This window comes from Camelus ferus, chromosome 3 (genome assembly GCF_009834535.1).
Source record: "Camelus ferus isolate YT-003-E chromosome 3, BCGSAC_Cfer_1.0, whole genome shotgun sequence".
Taxonomy (NCBI): Eukaryota; Metazoa; Chordata; class Mammalia; order Artiodactyla; family Camelidae; genus Camelus; species Camelus ferus.
Genome location: NC_045698.1, coordinates 39,130,532 through 39,157,323, shown reverse-complemented (window position 1 = coordinate 39,157,323; position 26,792 = coordinate 39,130,532). Strand labels below are relative to the sequence as shown.

Below are 26,792 nucleotides of genomic sequence, written 5' to 3'. Positions count from 1 at the left end.
ATGGTTCCATATGGTCTCTCAGGAATAAAATGTGTACTCCTACTACATTCTCACATGTAATCACTACCTTTTTAAAACCTTTTTTCCTCTTAACATTTAGTTAAAGAATAGTCAGCTCAGTATACAGCTGTGTGAACCTAACCAATGGATGTGTTTTAATAGCTTCAGTTTTGAAATGGAGGATAATATCTTTCAGTTATAAAAACTGATATTTCTACAAAGTGTCATTTTCTGCATTGAAATGTTTCTGGAATGTGACACTTCAATTCTAATTGCTATTATTAAATATCCATGAATTTGTTTTGAATAAGCAGAGCCAGATAAGTGGTGTTTATGTACTTGCAACACTATCTAAGTTTGCTTCCTCAGCATGGAGAGAATCACTGGCTTCCAAATCAGAGAATTCAGCCTCTCTTGTTTGTCAGTCCTAAGTTAACTGCATGTATAGTTCTGAGTTTCTATGATACAGTTTGTGAAAAAAATGAACATACAATCAGATCTGAATTGATATATTTAAAGGAGTGTTTCCTGATCTCATTAATGGAAGTATTGCAACTTAAAGAATAGTCGAGGGGACAAGGTTTTGTGAGTACTCTTCTGGAAAGAAAAATGGGTAGATGATAAAGTCCTGAGACCTTTACTATCAAACAAGCACACAATTATAAGGAAGTTTAAAAGGCCACTGTGAAGTGTATACCTTGTAATTATGTTAACATCGGTATCTATTTTAAATGGATACCAATATTCGCTGTAAGACTTTCAAGATATGTTTTGCAGGGAGGGAGCTCTCTCAGTGTACTCAGTGTGCTTATCATTCCATACCCTGAGCATACAGCACAAACATTTTGTGCAAGCAGAGAGTCTGGGCTGGGATGTGTCAGTGCTTACGTGGCATTTCAGCAGAGCTGTGCAGAACGGAAAATGTGGAAAACTGAAAAGGGTTCTAGAGTTCACTTTTTTCAGTGGTTTTCAGAGTTAAATAGTCAACTCTTGTGAAAAATGAGTGATCCAAGGCAAGGACTAGCTGCTACCCTCAAATGCTCTCAAATGATTGGTTCACAGACTGTAAAACAGAGAAGAAGACTCTGAGGAAGAGATTTTGGGGACCACCACCTGTGGAGGGGAGGGAAGAAAGCAGACCTGGAGAAGAGGGAGAAGGAAAGGTTGGTCTGCAGTGCGGTCTCGAGCAGGGCCTCAGGGGACCCCACAGAGAGTCCTGAAGCCGGGGTGGTCCTTCAGAGCTGCCCTGAGCAACTCTGAGCTGGGCCTTCAAACCCTCTTGTTAACTCGATGTGAGATGTTTGGACAAGGTGGCCCTCTGTAACTGAGGCAGTGCACAAAGAGGGCTGACAGCTGAGAGGACTTCCTGAACCTCAGGAAATGAGACATTCGTTCCTGAAGGGCTTATCACGACAGCATCCACTGCAAATGGTGAGATGTTTTGGAACCAGAAAGCGCTGAAAATGCCTGTGGATGGATTCCTAGCTGCTTTCATTCCTTCATTTCCTTCTTTCTCTCTCTGAATCCCAGTGTTTTCCCAAAAATACTTTAAAGGGCTAGGTTGTGTGTTATCATGAGGAAGGAGCAGAAATGATCATTTTTTTTATAAATCTAACTATTGTTTTAATGTCAAGACATGAATTATTATTGTACTCAACAATTGCTAAGTGAAGTAAGTCAAGCAGAGAAAGACAAATATCATATGATGTTGCTTATATGTGTAATCTAAAGAAAAAAATACAAATTTTATTTATAAGCCAGAAACAGACTCACAGACATAGGAAACAAAGTGTGCTTACCAGGGGAAAATGTGGGGAGGGATGGATTAGGAGTTTGGGATTAACACACACAGACTAACATGTATAAAATAGATAAACAACAAGGACCTACTGTATAGCACAGGGAACTGTAGTCAATTTCTTGTCATGAGCTGTAATGGAAAAGAAACTGAATATATATATGTATGTACGTATATGTATAACTGAATCACTTTGCTGTACACCTGAAACTAACATCTTAAACTGACTACACTTCAGTAAAAAATAATTTAAAAAATTGTTTTTCATGGAAAAGTTAGTTCCACGTATCTGATGACTCTAGTACTCCCTGTGACAGTTCCTGTCTATGTAATGTTAGCATCCTGACAGGTAGAATGTCAGGAGGAAGGTCCAGATAAAATTATTTGTTTCTTTCATATTGAAGAACAGTAAAAAGAAAGCATATTTATTGAGCACCTGCTAAATGTGACATCGTAGATGTCACATTTTCTTATTTCACCATTGTCTGATTAAAACACACACACACATGCACGCACACACAAATGTGCACATAAGATAAAAATTCTACAAACATATATATATATAGGCAGGGTAATTCATCTGAAAAACCTGAAATAAATGGGGGTGAGAACCTCTGGACTAAGTTTCAATGTAAGCAAGTGGGTTATTTAAATTCTCTCTCAATATAGGAACTTCAAGTGAATAATGCAGCATGACTATGGACCACAATTCAGGAACAATCTGTAAAGCAAAATATAGAGGCACTAATTTTGTTGCATTTGCAGCCCACATATTGTAACACTGGGTTTATTCCTGTTATTCTGGCTAAAGATGAGTCAAGGACCTCTAATATAGCCATTCCTAAAAGGTAGTAATTGATTCAGAAAGTGAGACCGAGAGAAATCCTAGAAATTTGACCTTCAAATCAGTTTAACTGTAGGTCAATAGTACGTTACTTAGACAATGCAGTACCCCAAATCCCCGCAGTTGACTACCAAGATACTATTTTCCCTCAGATAATTTGATTAAGAGTAGTCAATATAGGTCATTTTGTCCCACTGATAATTTGCTGATTCAGGGAACAGGCAACATGCAGACACGATGAAGGCACAGCTCAGGCCAGTCACATGGAATATAGTTGCCTGACTTTCCTGTTTTCCTTCAAGTGTCCTATTTGAAGAGTAGCTCTTAATGGTCAGTGAAACCAAAGCTTGTTCTAAATTCCCTAGACTCTACTTCATGCATTATTATATCTATCTTGGTATGAAATCCTTTTCCTCTTGGAGTTAATACCATTGAGATAACTTCTAAAGATGCTAGGTTTTATCATTATTATGGGGAAAGGGGGAGGGCAAACTCTAGTCTGGGCTTTGTGTGTCATTAGTGAGTTTGAATTATGATTTCTTGGAGTGGTAAGTCATGATTAAATAGCCACATGTAAGGAAAACTGATCCAGTAAAGAAAAGCACTGAGAGTTTTCCAAATAATTTTCTACATCTGGATACAAATTATATAGACATTTAGGAAGCATCCTCACTTGTGTTCTTAGTGTCTTTGGATAACATGAAGGGCTGTAAATGTAAACTGACATTAAGTTGTGTTACACATACAAAAAGAGTTAATTTAGCAATCCATTATCCCATCAGCTCACTTTTAACCATATATTTTTTCTTTCCAAAATTATTTTAAGAACTCCATTGAGGTAAAACCGTATACAATATACTGCATATATTGAAAGTATACAATTTGGCAAATTTTGATATATGTATCCACACCTGCGAAAAAAATTACCGAAATCAAGATAATACACATAGCCGTTACCCCTAGAAGTTTTCTCTTGCCCCTTTGTTATACCTGATTCCTGCCTTTTTCTAGAAACCCCACGGTCCCCAAGCTGATGGAGGGGAGCCCGTGCAGGTGCCCCAAGCTCTCCGTGTGTACCACTCTCCCCTCTGTCACTCCGCTCAGCAAACTCTACCTGCCTTGGACCCCCCCCCCCCAATTTCCCAGCTCCATCTCCTCAATTTAGGGACACTGTCGGCCTCTTGCTGGGTTTCTCCTCTCTGTGAGGAGACCTCGAAACTCTCTCTCTGTCCAGGCAGAAAGCTGGGGCAATCCTAGGGCTCACCTGATGTGTTTGCCTTTTCTCTACTTACCTTCCTATGCTACCTGTTGCCTAATGTCTGAAAATGGTTGTTTTGTATATTTTGTCTAGTTTTGCAATTCTTTCATGAGGGAGTGTAACCCTGGTTCCTTTTACTTCCTTTTGACAGGAAGCAGAAGTCTCCCCAGTTACCATATATATTTGATTCTTATGGTTGGCATTTGAAAAGAAGAGTATTTTAGAGATTGATTATTTTTATACTAAGTGATATTTTTGTTATATTGATTTTACTGAAAGAGAGGAAGTTGATTAGATGTATTTAGTTATACAAGTTACAAAAGATCATGTAAAGAAAATTAGAAAAATCCAGATGAACAAAAACTGATAAAAAGATTACTTGTAATTATAGGACAGCTGTTAACATTTTGTAGCCTATTTTTTTAGAATTTTTTTCTTAGCTAGATGTTTACAGAGATATCAAAAACAACATTTATTTAGTAAGAACATATTATAATACTGCTATTTAAATGAAAATATTTGAAGCCCTAGAACTAGTAAATAGTTCTCAGCAAAAATACTAAAATTACACATATGTGTGTGTATATTTTATATATATATAAAGTGAAAATTGTGCTTTTACTCCCACCGTTGGAGGGACCTGTTAAATGTCATATAGTTTTTTACAGAGTCGTTTCTATGCATACACAAACACACTGGAAGTATCTTTCCAGACAAAGGAAAAGAAATCATTCTGTAGATTTATTTTTCTCTTTTTCTTTCTAACTTAATCCATACAGATAAATTCCACCGTTTAATCAGCCCCCGGAGATGCCATCCTTTGGATGAACCGTGGTATTTTTAACCAATTTGCTAACAGACGTTTATCTTTCTGCTAATTTGTTAACATTGTTCACTTGTTCATTTCCTTAGGATTAATTTGTAGACAAGTTGCAAAATCAAAAATAATGTCCATTTAATATTACACTAGTTCTGGCCAAATTACCCTCTGGAAATCTATACCTTTTTCTCAGGAGTATATTAGTGTCTCTTTTCAAAAACCCACTCTAAACCCTTAACATTTTTTTTTAATCTTTTAAATCTTTGCCCAAAAGATAAATAGAAATGAATACCTGTGTTATTCTCATTGTCATTTCTTTGTTATTAGTTAGATTTCAACTTGTTTATCGGCCTTTTGGAGAGAAATAGGGATTCTCTGCCTATGGACTTTGCCTAGTTTTGTATTCTCAAGTTCATCTTAAAGGCTTTTTTTCCCCCTTGAATAATTTTGTCACATTTCTAAGGATTCTTGTTATGATTTTTATTTAAATAAAATTGAGATTATAGGGAAATTGGAGAGGGCTTGCTGTCTGAATATGGTATGCCTTCTGCAGAGGGAGTAGAGGGGTGAGGGGGGTGGAGGGATTCAGAAAGAACCTGAGGAAAGTCTTAGGAGTGATGGATGTGTTCACTACCTTGCTTGTGGTGATGTCACAGGTATATGTATCAGGCACAACTTGTCAAACTGTACAATTTAAATATGTGTAGCTAAGTTTATCTCAGTCGTGACTCAACAAAGCTGTAATTTTTAAAAATGACACCAAGCATTCAATAAACAGCTTCCCACCAAAAATGAGAATTGAACTTGAGCAGAACATTTTTTGTGTTATCGTGGTTGGATCTCCCCTGTCCCAGTTACAGTGGCTTTCTAAAATAAATTGGGAAGCCCAGGAAAGTCACTTTCACCTTCGAGATTAAAAAAACCAAACCAGTAAAATAAGTGCTTCTGAATCGGACTCAATCTAAAAAAAAACCTGAAAAATAATTATAACTTCTGAGTAGCACTGAATAGGAATCATTGTCTATAAATCTCTGGGAATGAAGGAGAGAAAATAAGATAGAAAGAGATACAGGATTGCTTTAAACCTCAACCATGTAGTTAAAGAATGATAATGGCCTTATAGTACATTTTTAGAGATTTTTCAGTTTTAAGAAAGAGGCACACTTGAAAAATCTTTCCTTTGAGTACGAGAGTGACAATTTAATGGTTCCAAAAAGCAATATGAGCTTGAGTTGCACCCATACTTCTCAGGCAGGATTTATGGAGTCGAAGATTACTGAAAACGTAGCAGAAGAACAGGTTACTAGGAAAAGGTGCCAAGTAATATCCGCAGGGCTGTAAGCCAACCAGGGCTTCCTGTCTGTCCCAGTGGGGCAGTAGACTGCATTTTCAAGGTGGGATCTAAGGAAAGTATCGTGCGTCGGCTATGCGGTACCAAGGCAATTTTATCAGTTTTTATGAAATGACTTCGAAGTTTCCATGCCGTAAGAATGAGATAAATTTTGAATTAGCTGCTTAAATCAAAGTATCATGCTTAGAAGGAGGAGGAGAAAGAGAAAGTAGAGAAAGAGGCAGTCAAGAAGAAAAATGATGTAGTTGAAAGACAGTGGTGTTGGAGTCTGGAGCACAGGGTTCAAGTCCCAGCTTTGATACTTACCAGCTGTGAAACACAGAAGTATTGTTTAGCTCTTCAGAACCTCAGTTTTCTTCAATCTGTAAATTTGTAATAAAACTTAGATACCTTTTAATGTTATGGTAAACATCAAATGTCTTGATGGCATGTGTAAGTAGTTTTCAAAATACAGCCCTGCTTTCTTTCTTTTTTTTTTTTTTTTAGTATTAGAAAGTGAATTTATTTCATAATACTGAATATCATAATTTGGCAGTGAAAAGTTTATTTCTTTTTCTTTACTAATTTGATTAGGAAGCTCCTGTTTCATTCTCTTATAATAATTATCAACCTTACTTTCCAATAATGTTTTTGGTTCCAGATGCACCCTGGTTTTAAATCTACAATAGTTTTCCTCCCTCTTTCAGTATCCTCTATAGTGAGACCAGAGCTGATCAGTAATGTTGAGGTGTTAATGCTAAAACAAACCAACAAACAAAACCAAACCCTGTTACATCAAATTCAGTGAATTTGGACGACAACCAAATAAACTTTGCCGTATAATGCCCCCCCCACCACCACTACAACCATACACTCACTTTATCTTTAAAATTTGAGGGGTAGAAGGAGAAGGTAATCGGAGCAAACAGATGGGGATGCGATAGCAGGGCGAGTATTGTAAAATAAACTAGGTTTTATTGCATCTGCCTTATATGTGTAGATGTGAGCAGATCTCTGTCCTAGGATCCTATCATTGCTCTTCCTGTGCTCTGCCTGTTGACTGTTTCTACCAGGATGCCTTGAAGTCACCTTAATTCAGCATGTTCCATTTGGAACTCATCCCCTCCCCAGTTGTTCAGGCTAGAAGACGTCAGGTTACCCTTGACTCTTCTCTCTCCTGAAATCTCTCCTCTGCCCCACATGGATCAGTCTCCTCATCCAGCTGATTCCACCTAAATATCCTTTCTGCTCTCACCATTTGGGCTTCAGTTGCCACTCACTAGGATTAGATTATGGGCATCACAGTGTTTGGTCTCCTCTCTCCTCCAACTGTTTCATCCCTCAAATTAACACTACCAAGAACTATCATTCTAAAACACCAACTGTCTTTCCAAAACACAAGACTTTCTCTCCTCTATAGGGATTAAACCTAGAGTATATTCATATAAATGAGCCAAGATACATTAAAAATATGTTCACCACAGTTTTGTTTATAGTAGGAATAAAAAGGGAAAGTATCCTAAATAACCCAAAAGAGGGGATTAGTTATACCAATAGAATATAAAATAGCATTAAAATAGTGGTACAGCAATATCTTTAATAATTTGAAAAGTCACTTATGTTAATGATAAAAATTAAATTAATGAAAAATGTTCATAAAACTTTTCAAGAATATATTATGCTATAAAGAGAGATTTCTGGTGGCAGAATTCAGGAGGAATTTTTTTGTCCCACCACCCCAAAGGGCAAAAGCAAAATGAAACTAAAACTGAACAAAACCCTGCTATGTGGCTCTTTCTAAAAAGCAGTATTTCTGGTAAGAATTTGAGTGACCAGCCAAAATCCTACCACTCAGGACAACATGTGCAATGCCACACAACAAATTCAATAATACCTTAACAGTCTTGAAAACCAGGGGCTTCCAGACCTCCCCTATCTGCTCCACTTTTTCAGGAAAAATCTTTTTACAATCTCTAATATAAAATACCATGTGTTGTCCTCAGTCTGCTGTGTTTATGCTGTCTATTCATAACTGGGTTTTTTCTTTATGTTTCTTTAAAAAATAACTATGTTCATAGATATCTTTGAAGGCCTAAATAAATAAATAAATAAATAATGCTGTGAAGACTGAGGGAGGGAGATAGAGTCAGATACACCCTGCCCTCTTCTTGTTTGGTTCTGTATCTGTCCCTCAACTAGGGCTCCTGAGAAGAATTGGTTATCCTCAAACACTGTCTCTTAAATGGCATTTATAATCAAGCAGTCTTTCTAACTGGTTACTTACAGCCTTGCTCAGTCAGAAGGCTTGCGAGACCGTGAGGGCACGTATGCACACATGCACACCCAGTAGCTTTGCAGTTCGCATACATTTTGACACCTGTGGGTCTAGGCATTATTTTTACAGAAATGCTGTTATTAAGTTCTGTGTAGTGTGATAATGTTGGGGATTTGGTTTTCAGTTTTTAATAGTCAGTTGGCTCATAGCAAATATCTTAATCATTGTCAAGAAAAAACTGATTTTAAATCACTCCACTTTCTATATTGTTTTCTATCTGCCTCCCCCTACACACCATTTCTCTTTTATATAATGAAATTAATTGGCATGAGTAATGACATTAAGTTAAGTAATATCAACTAGTTACTGGTGTTAAGTAGCTGCACACAAAGATTAGTGGAGAATTCTGAGAAAGACAGCTAAATAGTCAACACTGGCCCTTTTGGTATTTCCACGGTGACTTACTATATATGAAGATAGATCTTTCAAATGTAGAGAACGGTGGTGTTTTAAAATACTCCATGATGAATAGTTTTAGGGCTTTGAGCATAAGTATTGACTTTTCTGTTACAAATAGATGGATGTTTACATTACTCAAACTTTATTAGTTTTGCTTTAGGATTGTAAAAATTACCAATGAATCTTAAAATCTTTTTGTCCAAAAGAAAAGTAATATCTCAATAGTAAAACGAACAAACAAGCAACAAAGAAAAACTTTTTTTTTTAGGTGATGTGGTGAGGTGAGACGGATTGTGACTAAGAAAATAGAATGTGGGGTGTGATCAGTCTGGGCTCAAACCCGCCTTCTAGACCTCAACTAGCTAGATAACTTTAGGCAACTCACCCAAACTGTTTAAGCACTAGTTTCCTCCCCTGCAAAATGACAATAGTAATAACACATAATTGATCATGTCATTATGAGATTCAATTAGGCACTGCCAGGTAAAGTACTGAGAGTGTGCTTGGTACTCAAGATATATTTTTAAATCATTTTTAATATTTCTAAGAGCTATCATTTACAGGTAGTAAAAGTTCTGCCTTTTCCTTGCATTTCACTTTATAGTTTATAATGTATCACCACAAAGATGACCTCATTTTATCCTCACCATCAGCATGACACAGAGAAATTATAAATGAGTCTCAAAAAGTTCAGTGACTTAGCAAAGGTTCTACAGCGGGTTAAAGTACTTCTTCTGAAGATCACACTGAAGCTAATGGATATATCTGTATCTGTGTCTATATCTGTCTACACCTACCTCCTAGAATATAGGTAGGCGTATTTAGGATCGGCAGTGGTTGTATTTCTGTATGTTCATTTCTGGCACTGGATGTGATTCCTACTATAAAAGTTGCGACCTTGCCACTCATGGAACAGATGGCTATGCCTGATAAAGTCAGGCCATATTTAGAAAATTTCTAAAAAGCTTTTCTCATTTGGATAAATGTTTCTGCCCCTGAAATGGTTTCTTTTTATCAACTGAGCAAACCAATCCATGGACCGTCTTCTCACAAGAGCTCTCAGCCATCTATTCTCAGGAAGGCTGGTGTTGAACTTATGTTTTCAGAAGTGAACTTTCACATGCTCCAGAAGAGAAGGTCAAAGCTTCTTTGACAAAAGGGAGGGTCTGTGAATGTGCACACTTACCCATTAATAAGGGAATTATCTGTCCTCATGGAAATGTGACTTTGAACAATTTGTTGTCTTCTGAAGCAAGATAATATGAGTATCAATGTGTACACATGAAAGACAAGAGAAGGCAGTGGGAGAAAAGACTAAGAGAAGAGGATTATAGATTTTACGTAACACTCTTTAAATTTGCCTGAACTTTACAGTAGCCTAAACAGGTGCTGTATATTTATGTATGTATATGTATATGATATGTGTGTGTGTGTGTATATATATACATATATATATAATATGTGTATATATGTATAATATGTATCTGTATGTGATAGATGAATAGACAGATACAGCTATATCCACCTTCCAAAAGCCAAGATTTATAGATTATTGAGACAATTAAATATAGAATTTGTTTTAAACAAAAAAGCCAAATGGGACATTTGTTAGATTTTTAATTTTTGTCTGTTCTTTTTCTTTCTTTTTTTAAAAATTTTATTTTATTGAGTTATAGTCAGTTTACAATGTTGTGTCAATTTCCAGTGTAGAGTGCAATTTTTCAGTTATTCATGAACATACATACATTCATTGTCGCACACTTTTTCACCATGAGCTACCTCAAGATCCTGCATACATTTCCCTGTGCTATACAGAATAATCTTGTTTATCTATTCAATATATACCTGTCAGAATGTACAAATTTCAAACTCCCAGTCTGTCCCTTCCCACCCCCCTCCCGCCTGGAAACCACAAGTTTATATTCTGTGTCTATGAGTCTGTTTCTGTTTTGTATTTATGTTCATTTGTCTTTTTCTTTTCTTTCTCTTTTTTAGATTCCATATATGAGCGATCTCATACTGTATTTTTCTTTCTCTTTCTGGCTTACTTCACTTAGAATGACATTCTCCAGGGACATCCATCTTGCTGCAAATGGCATTATGTTGTCATTTTTATGGCTGAATAGTATTCCATTGTATAAATATACCACATCTTCTTTGTCCAGTCATCTGTTGATGGACATTTAGGCTGTTTCCATGTCTTGGCTATTGTAAATAGTGCTGCTGTGAACATTGGAGTGCAGGTGTCTTTTTGAAGTAGGGTTCCCTCTGGATATATGCCCAGGAGTGGGATTCCTGGGTCATATGATAAGTCTATTCCTAGTCTTTTGAGGAATTCCCACACTGTTTTCCACAGTGGCTGCCCCAAACTGCATTCCCACCAGCAGTGTAGGAGGGTTCCCTTTTCTCCACAGCCTCTCCCAGCATTTGTCATTTGTGGACTTTTGAATGGTGGCTTAGATTTTTAAATTTTATTTTAAGTGAAACACACATTGTGGCCACTATAATGTAAAGTGATTTTATTTGCATATAAAATTAATTTTTCAGTTTGCATTGAAACAGATACAGGTGGGGTCAGGAAAAGAGAAATCAAAGCAGTCACAGAGAGTAATGTTAAGAGGACATTCAGATGCAGGAGTCAGGCCAGTTCAGATTTCTGTCTGGACTCGGCCACATAACAGCAAAATTTCCTCAAGCAAATTACTTAATCTCTATAATCTCAATATCCTCATCTGATGAATGCAGACACCAAGGCCTTACCCACAGGATAGCTGTGAGGATTAAATGACACGCACAGTTCACACAGCTTGTCCACTTAAGTCTCCCTGTATTAGTTTGCTAGGACTGCTGTAACAAAATACCACAGACTCGTGATTTAAACAACAGAAATTTATTGGCTCATGGTTCTGGAAGCTAGAAATCTGAGATCAAGGTGCTGGCAGGGTGGGTCCTTCTTAGGACAATGAGGGAAGATGGGTTCCAGGCCCCTCCTTGGCTGGTAGATGGTGTTCTCCCTGTGTTGTCATCTTTCCTCTGCACGTTATTCTGGGTCCAAATGTTTCTTTTTATAAAGACACCAGTCATGATTGAGGTCCACCATACTCCAGTATTAACTCACAGTAGCTAATTTCATCTGCAATGACCCTATTTCCAAATAAGGTCACATTCTGAGGTGCTGGAGAGTCAAGACTCCACCAGCTGAATTTCAACCCATAACACTATTCAGAGGTTGCTTTTCCAGAGAGATCTTGCTTAACCACCTTTCCTAAGGACACTTCTAGCCCTTTCCAATATACCCAGCCCCTTGCCCTACATAAAATGTGTAACTGCATAAAAGTAAATCATATAATTATTTAATTTAAATTTTTTTCTCTCTCACACACAAGCCTCAACTCCCTATGGGACTGAGACCTTACCTGTCTTATAAATCATTCTATAGTGGGACACAGCATGTGCTTGATACAAAATAGTCCCCCAATAAATATTTGTGGAAAAAAAGGTAACCTTTCCAGCTTAAGATCAGGGCTCAATATAGGTGCTACAGCTGTCTTAAACAGCATGTCATTTTCCATTCAAATCAGTAGGCACTAGCCACATGATGTGAAAGACAGTAAATTTTTAAATTTTGTTTTAATAGATTTAAATTTAAAAAGCCACTTGTGTCTCATGGCTATTGTACCGGACAGATATAGAGCATCTCCGTTACTGCAGAACGTCCTACTGGACATTGCTGGACCTGGAGAGAGAACCACAGAAGTGCAGATGAGGGTACCAGAGAAAGTACAGAACTGAGCCAGCGCTGTCTGGTAGAATCCCAGCACACTGCCCTGCATCTCAGCTCTCTCCTATCACTGGACAGCTCCTCTTCTCGTTTCTCTTCCTTATGGGACAGGTATATTGCAAGCATCCTCTTCTTCAGTTACTAAAGTAAAAATATAACTTGAAGTTTTAAAAAGCCATAAAAGAATTATCTTGAGAATCACATTAACATTAATTGCTGTGGATGTTGCAGCAGCAATTTTTTATTTTAATTCCTTTCCTCTTTGCTATTCAGATAAGTAAGAGGTCGGTGTAGATAATGAATCTACAGACTCTGTTTTGCAAAACTTACAAATGGTTCTTTGAGAAACAAAATCTTTAAGGACACCAAACTGAGCTATTTCTTGCTTAACGAGCAAATGGATACAGGTACAGGTGTGGGTAGCCCAGAGCCACCAGGTGTCTGTGTGTGGGCTCAGTTCTTCTCTGGACCCCAGGAAGCAGGCAGATTTTCACCACCCTTGTTCAGCCCCTGCTGTGAATAACAATCTAGACCAAACAAACTTTTATGAGAACTCTTTTGGCTTCTTGTAAAAATCTGTCTGATGCTTCAGGGCAATAGCACACCTTCAAATACATTTCTGAATCCCAGAACATACTCCTTAATAATGGACTCAGTAATGTTACCTGTTAAATAGAAGGATGGAGGAAAAGGGAGGGCATAATTAATGAAAATGCAGCTAGAAAGTAATAGAAATCATATTGTTTATATAAAATTCAGTGCCTAGATAAAATATCAAATGCATAAAACAATGAACTTAGAATATGATCCTATTTGGAAACAAAAGCCCAGAATCCTGTGAACTTTTAATAATCTCTATTTTTATCATTTTAATCCTCATTTGAACAGCAGCAAAATACCCACGCCACCTACTTAGTGACTTTTCTGAAAAGAATAGGTGGTCTCAGGGTATTCTCTACTGTAATGGCATTGATCTGGCCAAACTCATCACCATCCTGTTTCATTCATTCATTCACTCATGAGAAACATTGCTTGCCTCAAGTGAGCCAGCCATATTTACCCTAAAGAGTGGAAAATGCTACTGGAGGGGCTAGACTCTTACTTATATAACTGAGTTTTTATCACCTAAGTGTGGTTGTAGAACAGACTATTCTCTAGCAACTGAATAGGGGAAATGTGAGAAATTGAATGTAAAATACAAAACTTCAAAATAGGTCTGTTGGACTGTATTTCACAAGAAGCAGAAGCTTGATCATTTGAGGATTATGGAACTTTAAAAAAGCAAAGTTGGGAAATACTTACAAGGAATAATTCTTAAGATGTAGACTAAGGATCTTATTTGTGTTTTAGGAACAGAAAGCAAAAGGAGCAGGTACATTCGCAGGCTCTCAAAATGCTTCCATTCATCACTCCATTTTGGTATTTTAGTTCACTGCTCATTAAAGTTATTACTTTAATTTATTTAATCAAAATATTGACTCTATTCTCATGCTGCAAATGACTTGTGACATGATTTGGTTCTTAATCTGTTTTTACCAATGAAAGCTAAACAAAATAGTGCTCAGCCTTTCACCAATAAAATATTAATGTTTTTAGAGTGCTTTTATTTAGAAATTTTTTTTTATAAAAAGCTTTGTTTCTGTGTTTGCAAACTACAAACCTTCAGTTCATTTAACCAAAATTTGTATAACAAAATCTCCAAGTTAAGAAGTTAGTTAAGTCACTCACTTGTTCTGTAACATAACAGCCTTTAAATAACAAAATCCATGGTGCCCTATTACCAGTTTGTTTTGACCATCTGGCTTTCTAATAGACGTTCATTTGAATGTTTTAGTTATAGGGAGCTCACCTCATTGAATACTTCAGAATCCAACTACAATTTTATAGATTTCAGCAAACATTACTGTAATATAAATAAGGACACTAGCAGTTAGTTAAATAAATTACCTTATATTGGAATACTCTAAGGATCTATGACTAATACGACTTTTTTAGAGACTTACTACAAGCCCTGTTTTCCAACTTATACTGAAGTGAAACTTTATTTTAAAGGAAAATTTACCAATTAATGTTTCTAATGAGATATTCCCTCTTCTAATCTAAGGATACAAAGGACGTAGCAACAAATTATCCAGATGCTTTTGGCTGTACTGTTTTTCATTGATGCATAACAGATTACCACAAACTTAGCTGCTTAAAACAATACCCATTTCTTTCTTTCTTTTTTATTCCATCTTACATTTCTTAGGTCAGAAATACAGGTTGATCAGGCTGGGTTGTCTGTTCAGAGTCTCACAAGGCTGAATTCAGGCTATATGTTTCTTATCTGGACCTCAGGGTCACCTTCTAAACTCATTCCTGTCATTGGAAAAATTCAGTTCCTTGCAGTTGTAGGACTGAAACTCTGTTTTCTTGCTGAATGTTGACTGGGGATTCCTCTGGCCTCCTAAGGGCCAGTCAGATTCTTGCCCCATTGGTCATCTCTGTCTCCACATTGGAGAACCTCCCTCGTGTCAAATCCTTCACACATTTCTAATCTCGCTGACTTCCTCTACTGCTTCCAGCCAAAGAAAACTGTCTCCTTTCAAAGAGCTCACAAAGTTAGACACACCAGAAAATTTCTCTATCATAATGTTAACTGATTAGTAACCTTAATTACAGCTACAAAAATTCCTTTTTCCATGTAACTTAATATAATTAATGAGTAATGCCAGGGCTGATGGTAACAAGGGCCATCTTAGAATTCTGTATCAGCCAAGATGTACAATTGCTCTCAGTTAATTTAAACATTGTAAAGAACATAAAATAGAGTGAATGTTGGGATAACTCATCACCTTATATTTAAATGCTAAGACAAATAATACAGCTATCAAGTTTGGTCAGATGATAATCTTTTAGGGATTGGGAATATAGGGATCAGAACTGATACAGACAAAAATCAGATTGTAAGGGCTTAAAGGAATGCTGAGAGTTTTATCATTTGAGAAATGAAGAATTGCCAAGTAAAATGGAAAAATGACCAGGTAATTGGAAAGCTACATGAAGTAATTCTTGACTATAAGATGCAGGCTAAGTGTCCTGACGGTTGGATCCAGAGGCAGAAGCCATGTAATACCTCTATGCATCAGTCTGCTTGGATATTTTAGTTTGTTGCATTTTCAAGCTGAACACTACTATATTTGTGCCACAGTGTATCCACGGCCTCCTACCTCACCATGCCTCAGGTCGTGCTTTGCTCTGCAGCACACTGCCCCTTCACATTTTCACAAAATTTGAAGGGGTAAGAAAGGAAAAGGAGGGGACTGGGAAAAACTTAGGCAAATTTGAAGGAGGAATTTTTGGTTTATTGTTTTTTTTAATGAGAATTTGTAGATTGAGTGGAAAGAACCACTAGGAGGAGGGGCAGGGACATATAAAAGAAGGGAGAAAACTGAATGTGCCCAAGAAAAAGAAAGAGAAGGCCCCAAAGAATGAGAGTGCGGATGGAACCAAGAGAAAGATCCAAAAAGACAGAATTAAGAAAATGCGTGGGCTGGTTTACTTTGGAAAAGGGAAACCTTATTTCTCTGAAATACAGGAAAAGGAAAGAGGATGAGTAGTGGTTTCAGATGAGAGATGTTAAGCTGTTTCGTGCTAAATAGCTTCTATCTTTTCATTGCAATGAGACCATCTAATATATATCTCCTCTTCTCTAAATGTTGGAAATTAGTAGGGCCAATAGAACATAGCCCAAATAATGTTTATAAATATTAAATGATATAATACATATATCATGCTTAGAATAATACATGCCGTATTAAAAATATTCAGAAATGTTAGCTATTTTTATTATTGTTATTATTTTCTACTGACAGTAAAAGAGAATGTGGTAGGGTTATGAACTTAAAAATAATACAGTGATTTTTAATAGCTATTGAATAGGATTCCTTTCCTGGTGAAAGTAAATAGCATTATTCATGGAGCATCTAGTGAACTTGATTGATCCTTTTTCTAATAATGATCAACAGTCTGGAAGGTCCAGAGAAAGCAAAGGAAGCAATGAGCATCAAGGTTTATAAAAAGTCAGAAATAGTAGCTCTGGGGATCTGGCTATTCTCATGAAAGTATATATCAAGTTCAGGGTGAGCTGGGAAGTTTACATAGGCATATAATAGATTTAGTTAGAGATGGAAATTATGACAGTGTTTTAAGTTTTGGAGATGCGGGGGGAACTGCAGAGCTTAAAGTATTAGAAGACAGATTTAGAGATGACTGTCTCCATGACTTTGGCTTTCCAAAGTGAGGTGAAAGTGAATATAAAGAAATTGTCACCATGATTAAGGCTGTATTAAGGGTAACAGGACAAACTAGGACAGACTTATGCAACTGGTGGAAGAAATTCTGTATATAAGGAAATAGCAGGTGGTGTGAACTCCAAAGAAGGCAGTGTTAGGTGAAAGAAGCTGATGGAATTGGATAAAGAAGATGTGGTATATATGTGTGTACACACACACATACACACACAGTGGAATATTACTCAGCCATAAAAAAGAATGAAATAATGCCATTTGCAGCAACATGGATGGGCCTAGAGATGATCATACTAAGTGAAGTAAGTCAGAAAGATAAGTTTATCGTATGATATCACTTATTTGTGGAATCTAAAAAAAAATGGCACAAATGAACTTAGTTACAAAACAGAGACAAACTCACAGACGTAGCTAATAAACTTACAGTTACCGGTGGAGGAAAGGCAGGAGAAAGATAAATTAGAAGTTTGGGATTTGCAGATACTAACTACTATATATACAGTAGATAAGCAACAAGATCCTACTGTTTAGCATATGGAACTATATTCAGTACCTTGTAATAATCTATAATGATAAAAATATGAAAATATGTATGTGTGTATGACTGAATCAATATGCTGTACACCAGAAACTAACACAACTTTGTAAATCAACTATACTTCAATAAGAAAGAAAGAAAAAGAAAGAAAGAAAGAAAGAAAGAAAGAAAGAAAGAAAGAAAGAAAGAAAGAAAGAAAAGAAAAAAGAAAGCAAGCAGGCAAGCAAGCTGATGGAATGGTAGACTAGAAGGGCAATGGAGAACCAGTGATTGTTAATCATTTCTCTAGTTGCAGTAACATGAGAGACACAAATAACTTCATTTTAAAGAAATAATGGCCAATATTTACCTGGCAGGGGAGACATCATGATTATGAAGGTAGTTTTCCCAGGGCAAGGCTTGTCCATTGCACTCTGGATGTGCTGACCCCTGCAATTTCCCCAAATGTGGGAAACTCAACTGCATAATTTGTGGTAGTGGGGGACTGCATTCACGCTTTCCCCTTTAAAAAAATTAAGTAATGCCCATTTAATCAAGCCTCAGGATGCTAGATCTTGGATTTTGGTATTATGCTAGCCAGTACAATAGCCACATGTGGCCATTTACACATTAAGTTGAAATAAAAATATTCAGTTCCTCAGTCACTCTAGCCACATTGCAAATATTGAATAGACACATGTAGTCCTACATATTGGACAGCAGAGATTTTAGATCATTTCTATCACTGTAGAAAATTCTATTGGAGAGTGCCATACTGGAGGTACAGTGGAAGTGAGAGTATAGTCTTACAGAAAATAGTGGAGCAGAAGAAAACCCTGCTGAATGGGGTTACGACCGAGGACATTCTGTATTTTGACAATTTTGAAGTATTCCTTTATTATTTTAACATTTCTGAAATTCAGATGAGTCACACAATTGATGTGCTCCTTTAATAAGGCAGGGTTTATCTTTTCCCCTGAAAAGCTGTGAACAAATTGAGGATGCATCTCACGATCAGTGGATATGGCACTATGGACCAGGGCAAGAACAAAGCCAGGGGATTTTCATCTTGGGTGGTGATCACAGAGATAAAGGATCAGGAGTTTAACGGGGAGACTGGAGAGATAATGGTGATCATGGGAAATGAGCTAAATTTAGAAAGTACTAACCCTGAAGTACCATTCAGAACTTTGGAGTAATGATATATTGGCAACAGTTTACTTTCTGAGGTTCTAGATTCTCAGATTCTGATTCTAGATTCTCAGACCTTCTGCTGACTGAGATTTGGGTTGATGGTGAGTCTCAGGCTAATAACCTCAGTCCTTCTAAGGTACTGTCCCAGGTGGTGTTGAGCAATACCCTGGCTTTGACAACTCCAGCATGGCTTCCTTAAGATTGGGCATGGGAGAGGGAAGGCTTGAAGAGTTACCCCTCTTCATTTGAATGGAGAAAATTCGTAGAAAGAGAGAACTAGAAATGTGTCCAAAACAAAGGAAAAGCCATTGTGATAATTAAGATACAAACAGCCAGACAACAAGGTACCAATTTCTTATACTTGAGATCTGAATTTGAATGAAGATCAGCTGCGAAGTACTGGTCTCGGTAGAGAAGCATGTTCAGACGGGAGCTGAAATTTTTTGTTCATTTTGTTCTTCTCTGCTTGTTTTGTTTTTGATGTTATAATAACTGGCATGCTTTTTATAGTAAATTACAATTAAAGCCTTTTAAATTTATCTCACATGGTTATCAACAGCTACCTTAATACTTCCCCTCTGGAATAATGTTTGTTTTCTTTTAAAACATACATGTGTGTATTTACATATATTCTTGTATATGTGTGTGTATATATACATATAAAGTTATATTAAAAGTATCATAGAAGGAATTCTGTTCTCTGAGTCAAAATATCTGATTTTGAACTTGGAGTCAAGTGTGTTACTTAATTGCAGATTTAGCTTCAGGCAAGTTTTATCTTTTGAAGCCACTTTCTTTATTATTATTATTATTATTATTACTGTTTAAGATCAGTTTCAGATTTATAACAAATTAAGAAGGAGATATAAAGATTTTTCTACATACCTCCTGGCCCGACACATGCACAGCCTTCGCCATTATCAACATCACTCACCAGAATGGTACATACTTCACCAAGGACGAGCCTACATTGACACACTCTAATCGCCTGATGTCCATAGTTTACCTCAGCGGATTTGGATAAAAGTATGACGATATATAGCCATCATTAAAATATCATCGTATTTTCACTGCCCTAAACATCCTCTATGCTTCACCTATTCATATGTCACCTTCTTTTAAAAGAGGTAATAATAGTTGTCTTAACTGTTGTAAAAAGAAACTCAGATGAAAGAAGACGTATGAAAACACAAACTACAGTATTTACATATTCTGAACTCTAAAGTGATACACTTGAAGTCATGGTTGTTATTTATTGGAGTCAGCCTCTCAAGTGTTGCATACTTGTTGGATACGGAAATTTTGAAAGTTTGGCTTCCAGTATTACACAGCCTAATTTAGCAACAACTGTGTATTCTTTGCTGATTTATTAAGAAGGAAAAATATCAAGTAAAATTGTTTAGATACCTGAGTCTCAAGAACTCTTGATATATTAAAAGGCAGCCTTGCTAGGGACAATATCACGTGTCCTTTTGTTTATAACCATGATCTTTTTCAACCCTAGACCTCTCAGGGTAAAGTCTTGGGGCCCTGTCACTGCAGAAAAGAGAACAGGGAGTAAAAATGTCCCTCAGATTTAACTGGCTAGAAACTACCAGGAATTAACCACAGTGCCCAGAATACCCCGTCATTATTTTGCTGCTTTGCTAAGCTGAAGCATCATTTATGGGCCCAGTAGATTTGCTTTCCTATCATATTGAAAGCCTTCATCTGGGCAAACTTCTCTGAAAAAATCTCTACTTCCAGGGTGCTGAGGTCACCAAGGTGGAATTCTTACTCATTTGCATCTCAGATGAAGGTACTTGCTCCAGGAAAAACTCACCAGGGCAGGCCCCATCCAAGAACTAAATCCAAGACATCCGTCTGAAGGCAAGGAGTTGAGTCTGGGAGGGTTTTATAGGCCTATAGCTCTAACCTGCCTGATTGAACTTATTTTTTTCAGTTATTGTATATGTATTTTTTGTTGAAGTATATAGTAAGTTTACGATGTTGTGTCAATTTCTGGTGCACAGCGTAATGCGTCAGTCATACATGAACATACATACTTTCGTTTTCATATTCTTTTTCACCATAACTTACTATAAGATATTGAATATAGTTCTCTGTGCTATATAGTATGAACTTGTTGTTATCTGTTTTATATATAGTAGTCAGTATCTACAAATCTCGAACTCCCAATTTATGACTTCTCACCCCCTTTCCCCCTTGGTAGCCATAAGTTTGATTTCTATGTCTGTGAGTCTGTTTCTGTTTTGTAAATAAGTTTGTTTGTGTGTGTCTCTCTCTTTTTTTTTTTTTTCTATTCCACATATAAGTGATATCATATGGTATTTTTCTTTCTCTTTCTGGCTTACTTCTCTTAGAATGACATTCTCCAGGTCTGTCCATGTTGCTGCAAATAGCATTATTTTATTATTTTTTATGGCTGAGTAGTATTGACCTTTCAAAAAGAAAGAAAGTAGGGACATGTTTGAGCCCCAAGTCTAGGGGAAACAATAGAGGGGATGAGGGTTTTGAGGGTTTTGAGTGTTTTTCTAAGTTCCCGTAAGAAAGACGTCTGACAGTACTAGTTCCGTTTATCTTTTAATATAAACCACAGCATATCTAAGAGGTTTGAAACTCTTTGTTACTTCCCATGCTGGCTATTTTGCCATCCCCTTCATCTCCCTCAGCGTTTTCCTCAGTAAGAGTTCTAAAACCAGAAATATCCCTGTAATTTACCACCTTGAGGGACTTCGGAATCCAGTGAGACAAAACAGGCAACAGCTGAGCTCTCTGGTTCTCAATCTTTGTACCTTTCAAAAAATATTCCTTCTTTGCTCCTGTCCACAGAGATCCTAATTTCACCTAGGCCTGTGTACTGAGAGTTTGTTTAGCTCCCCAAGTGATTCTAATGTGCACCCAGGAAGGAGAACCACAGCCTTATTCTCACACCGTCACCTTTTTCAGATTCATCGACCTTGACTTCAGGTCTACTCTGCCCTCTCACCCCGATGGCCACTCTCAAACCTTGTAATCACCCAGAACTGCTCCAAGCAACACTGAAATTTAAACTCAAACATCCCACAACTTCAGCATAGATTCCTTTCTTCCTAGTGCCTCTTATTACGTTAAAGACTCAGGGGTCTGATCTTTCATCTGCTCTCCAGTTGAAGTCTTCATCGTTGTTCTGCTGTCCCCAAATAGGAAAATTAAAAGTCAGGATTCATCTACCTGTGCGATCTCCCCATCGTTACACCTAGTGCTTCCAGAGGAAGTGATGATCATGTACGTACACTGGTGCCACAGCAAAGTCATAATCTCTAGTCTCAACTGGTGGGAACCTCAGTGCTACCAAAATTGCCATTTGTTTATCTAGTTGCCTTGTCTCCATTTCTCCTGCACAAGACCCCTTCCCTTCATAGGAAGGACCCCACCCCTGTGCCTTGACTCCCACCCCCTTCTGCCTCTTTAGTAACCTTGCTCTTTCACCGGTCACTCTCTGGTATCACTGGCTTTCTCTGGATATTGGTTCTTAACACCAGCATTTGTGACAACATGGATAAACCTGGAGGACATCCTGCTAAGTGAAATAAGCCAGACACAGAAAGACAAATACTGCATGATCTCACTTATATGTGGAGTCTAAAAAACAAACAAACAAATATTAAGCATAGTAACAGAGCAGAGGTGGGGGGGGTAGGGGAAGATATTGATTAAAGGGTGCATTTTTTTTCAGTTGTAAAACTAGTTCTGGAAAGTTCTGGAAACCTAATTACAGTATGGTGACTGTAGTTAATAATGTACTGTAAACTCAAAATTTGCTGAGAATACCGCAATATTCTTACCACACCTGAAAATGGTAAGCATGTAAACTGATGGATATGTTAATTAGCTTGATTATGTTAATCATTTCACAGTATTTACATATATTAAAATATCACATTGTACATCTTAAATACATACCATTTTTCTTTGTCACTCATACCTCAGTAAAGCTGGAAAATTTTTAAAGAGACAAGCTCAAAACACTCTCTTCAAAAAACAAAACAATGCAAAAGCAAAAACAATGAAAAAACAAACTTTCACTGGTCCTTCTTTCCCCCTTTACTGACTGCCTTCCTCCCCTTCACACCCAGAGGATGTTACTTTCTTACTCCTAATTTTGCATTTCCCCCTTGAAAGGTACTGAAATTTTTGGTGCTCAATCCTATGGATGTTCTCAGTCTTTATTTTACTCGGATTCATTTCAATGCCGTTTAGTAGAGCCTTGACCCCTTTCTATTCTCAGTCTCCCTGTGTGCACTCCCAGCTGTCCTCCTTGATTTCTCAGTCTTCCCTGAGGTTGCCTCATCCTCTGTCCAAACCTCAGCGTTCTTCTGGCTTTTGTCCTCAGCTGTATCCCAGAGCTACTCAACAGTGGCCATGCAGCCAAATCACCTGCAAAACCTGGGCAAAAGCAGCAGTCCACTCCCGACACGAACCAGCTGAATCAGAAAGACTAGGGGGCAGGGCCCAGGCACGTGCATTTTTCAACAAGTCCACTGATGGTTCTGAAGTTCAGCCAGCCTGGACAACCAGCCTGAGTGTTATTCTCACCCACACCTCCACAGGCATCCTTGCATCTACCAGTGCTTCATCTGGATCCCTCCCCTGGACCCAGGCTTGCTTTCTAGATGTGTCTACACAGGGTCTCCAAACTCAGGGTGTCCATGACTGCCTTCCTGCCTTCAGCCCATTCTCTTCACATCTAGATCTGCTCCATCACCTGACTTTTCTGTCAGTGGATGATATTGGACTTCCCCAAATTTTACGAGCCAGAAATGGAGTAATTGCTTTTGAATTTTGTCTCTCCCTTATTCCCTGTGTCCACTCAATTGTCAAGTCATATCGGTTCCATCTCTAGTGTTCTCCAAAGCTGTCCACTGTTTTCCACACACACAGGTACTACCTTACACTAAGCCACCATCACCTCTCTCCTGAAATACTAAATGTTCTTTCTGTTTTCGGTGTGGCTTCCTGCCACCAATGTATTCCTCACACAACACTCAGTGTATTTATTTCTTAAAGGTAACTATGATTATATGGATTTTCTGCTTAAAAGTTTATGACTATCTGATGCTTTTAGAATCAAGTCCAAACTTTGTAACGTGACACATGTGACCCATCGGGGTCTGACCTCTGCTCTCTTTTCCGGTCAGGCCATCCCTGGCATTCTGCACACGGTTCTCACGGTTCATTGTTCTCTCTTGTCCCTAAGCCTTTATTACTCCTTTTGCTTAGAGTGCCCTCTTTCCCTTGGCCCAGGTGTCCCATTTTCCACCCCTGCCTTGGAAGCCCCTCCTCATATTCTAGGTCATATATCACTTTCTGAAAGGATCTTTGCCTAAACCTGCATGATGGACTTTGGAGAACTTCCTACGTATCCTTAGAGCTCAGAACTTCGCTGCCTGGAGTGTAAGACTCTTATCTACTCATTCACTTACTCCTCTCTCCCACCTGACTTTATGTTTCTTGAGTGCAGAAGCTGTTACTCATTGCAGAATTTTTCTTTTTTGCATGACAAACTCTCAGTGACTATTGAAGGAATGAAATGAGAAATATTCAGAAATATTAGTTTAAAAAAATAATCCGGAAAATAATGGGCAAATGAGGTTTAAAGAGGAGTGATCAGCAGGTCAGAAGCTACAAGTAGGATAAGCTGACTGATCCTGGAAAGAGGTCCTTGCTTAGTGGCAAGAACCTCAGTGCATGGTAGGAGTAGAAGGCAGAACGCAGGACATTGCGGTGGGTGGCGTATTTGTTTGCTGGGGCTGCTGTAACAAAGCAGCACTGGTTGAATGGTTTAAACAACAGAAGTGTATTATTTCACAGGGCTCGATGTGTGACAGCCAGGATGCAAGATCGGCGTGTCAGCAGGGACTGCTCCCTCTGGAGACACTAGGAAGAGATTCTCTCCTAGCTTTTGTAGCATAACTTCAGTCTTTGCCTGCATCCTCCCTGTCTCTTCACATGGTGTTCTTTTCATAAGAACATCAGACATGTTGGATGGGGGGGGGGGTCCCCACTGCTCCAGTATGTCCTCATCCTAATGAATTAGACCTGAAATGACCCTATTCCAAATAATGTTACATTCTTAGGCACTGCAAGAGGGAGGGGTTGGAATTCAACATATGAATTTGGGGGAGATACAACTCAATTCATGTCACACTGGTGTAGAGACTCTGGTGACTTGGAGACAGTTTTCGTAGGTAGCTCCTGCTCTTCAATTCAATATGAGTTGCCAGTTTGGAAAGCTGCTGTCTTTTTTTTTTTTTTTAACATTTTTTATTGATTTATAATCATTTTACAATGTTGTGTCAAATTCCAGTGTTCAGCACAATTTTTCAGTCATTCATGGACATATACACACTCATTGTCACATTTTTTTCTCTGTGAGTTATCATAACATTTTGTGTATATTTCCCTGTGCTATACAGTGTAATCTTGTTTATCTATTCTACAATTTTGAAATCCCAGTCTATCCCTTCCCACCCTCCACCCCCCTGGCAACCACAAGACTGTATTCTCTGTCTGTGAGTCTATTTCTGCCCTGTATTTACACTTTGTTTTTGTTTCTTTGTTTGTTTTTGTTTTTGTTTTTTAGATTCCACATATGAGCGATCTCATATGGTATTTTTCTTTCTCTTTCTGGCTTACTTCACTTAGAATGACATCCTCCAGGAGCATCCATGTTGCTGCAAATGGCATTATGTTGTCGGTTTTTATGGCTGAGTAGTATTCCGTTGTATAAATATACCACCTCTTCTTTATCCAGTCACCTGTTGATGGACATTTAGGCTGTTTCCATGTTTTGGCTATTGTAAATAGTGCTGCTATGAACATTGGGGTGCAGGTGTCATCCTGAAGTAGATTTCCTTCTGGATACAAGCCCAGGAGTGGGATTCCTGGGTCATATGGTAAGTCTATTCCTAGTCTTTTGAGGAATCTCCACACTGTTTTCCATAGTGGCTGCACCAAACTGCATTCCCACCAGCAGTGTAGGAGGGTTCCCCTTTCTCCACAGCCTCTCCCAGCATTTGTCATTTGTGGATTTTTGAATGACGGCCATTCTGACTGGTGTGAGGTGATACCTCATTGTAGTTTTGATTTGCATTTCTCTGATAATTAGTGATATTGAGCATTTTTTCATGTGCCTTTTGATCATTTGTATGTCTTCCTTGGAGAATTGCTTGTTTAGGTCTTCTGCCCATTTTTGGATTGGGTTGTTTATTTTTTTCTTATTGAGTCGTATGAGCTGCTTATATATTCTGGAGATCAAGCCTTTGTCGGTTTCACTTGCAAAAATTTTCTCCCATTCCATAGGTTTTCTTCTTGTTTTGCTTCTGGTTTCCTTTGCTGTGCAGAAGCTTGTAAGTTTCATTAGGTCCCATTTGTTTATTCTTGCTTTTATTTCTTCTAGGAGAAAATTTCTGAGATGTATGTCAGATAATGTTTTGCCTATGTTTTCCTCTAGGAGGTTTATTGTATCTTGTCTTATGTTTAAGTCTTTAATCCATTTTGAGTTGATTTTTGTATATGGTGTAAGGGAGTGTTCTAGCTTCATTGTTTTACATGCTGCTGTCCAGTTTTCCCAACACCATTTGCTGAAGAGACTGTCTTTATTCCGTTGTATATTCTTGCCTCCTTTGTCGAAGATGAGTTGACCAAAAGTTTGTGGGTTCATTTCTGGGCTCTCTATTCTGTTCGGAAAGCTGCTGTCTTATATTTACCACGCAGTTATAATTCCCAATGGTTTGAAGAGTCGTAGATCTGACCGCATCAATTCTTGGCTCATTTTCAAAATGGAAAAAAAGTGCTAAAACACCACAATATTGTGCTGAATTCTTCACAACTGAAAAAAATGACTGGTTTGTATGTAAAGTAAAATAAGAATTAAATGGGTGGAAGTGACTGTTTTTGAAATTCCATTGTCAATGATAGTCTAAAAAAAAAAAAAAGCATGTTTGCAAACATGGTTGATTGGCATTGGAGGTTAGAGGTTCCAGTGCATGTCTTATTGCTTGGTTTTACTATTGAGACAGATTGTGGACACTTACAGAAAACATATTTACTTGTTGTAGGCCCTGGAAGGCCATTTGGAGGACTTCTATGATAACTTACAAAGTATATTGGAGATTTCCTGTACTTTGCTAAAGACTGGGTTAAGTTAGGTTGATGTAAACTAGACCCATGCTAAAGCCTTCCC

General features: G+C 37.7%; 1 protein-coding gene and 1 non-coding gene across 3 annotated transcripts in view; both read left to right on the top strand.

The window, feature by feature from the left end:
• The window catches only part of PDE4D (phosphodiesterase 4D), a 1,019,286-nt gene that overhangs the window by 450,630 nt on the left and 541,864 nt on the right, over positions 1–26,792 (top strand). The window lies entirely within an intron of this gene.
• Positions 17,734–17,897, top strand: LOC116662850. The gene has a single exon (XR_004318940.1). It is a non-coding gene; the product is annotated as a U1 spliceosomal RNA (small nuclear RNA).